Raw genomic sequence first — 829 nt, forward strand, 5'->3', positions numbered from 1 at the left:
TAGGCTTGAAGCCCAAGGTCAATATTTCAAAAAGGTTGTTTTTTTCTGGAGTCTTTTTTTGGCTTCTTGATGTCCATCTTCTCTCTGTGTCTTCTCATGGTCTTCTTTTTGTGTTTGTGTCCTAATCTTCTTTTCTCATAAAAATACAGGTCATAGGGCCCAACATATCATCTGATTTTAACTTAATTATCTCTTTAAAGACTGTATCTTCAAATATAGTCACATTCTAAAGTACTGGGGATTAAGACTTTAACATAAGAATGTGGGGGTAAGGACAACATAATTCAGCCCATAACACTGGCTTAACTGAAATCATATATTCCACCACTGAATCCAGAAGAGTCAGTTTCCACAAACTCATATGGATCCCAAACTGAAGCAAGGATGATGGAAGTGGGTATGAGAGAAGGATGTTGTGGAGGCAATGGAAATTATTCACTATCGCTTCTCTAAAATTTTTAACATATTAGTAATGAATCTGGCTAATATAGAATAAATGAGTCCTGGCATCATACCTGAATGACTGATATTTATAATTTTGGCTGCTTTATGTTTCTTTTTGAGGGTATAGTTTTTAAAAATCATATATCTTTACTTCATGGTTTTATAAGCAACAGCGATTTAATATTTATTCGTTATATATGTACCAGATCTTAAGATAGAGGACTAAGAAGAATTCTATTTGGCTCTGATCATGAGTGAACTCCAGATGGGCAGAAGGAAATTATTTCTAGTCAAATGAGGAAAAGGAAATGTAAAGGAAAGAGAAGTGTGAGCCCTTTGGAGGAATTGTTCAAATCCAAATTCAAGGGAACGTATAAAATTCTAA

The sequence above is a fragment of the Pteropus vampyrus genome, unplaced genomic scaffold, assembly GCF_000151845.1.
Source record: "Pteropus vampyrus isolate Shadow unplaced genomic scaffold, Pvam_2.0 Scaffold9, whole genome shotgun sequence".
Lineage (NCBI taxonomy): Eukaryota > Metazoa > Chordata > Mammalia > Chiroptera > Pteropodidae > Pteropus > Pteropus vampyrus.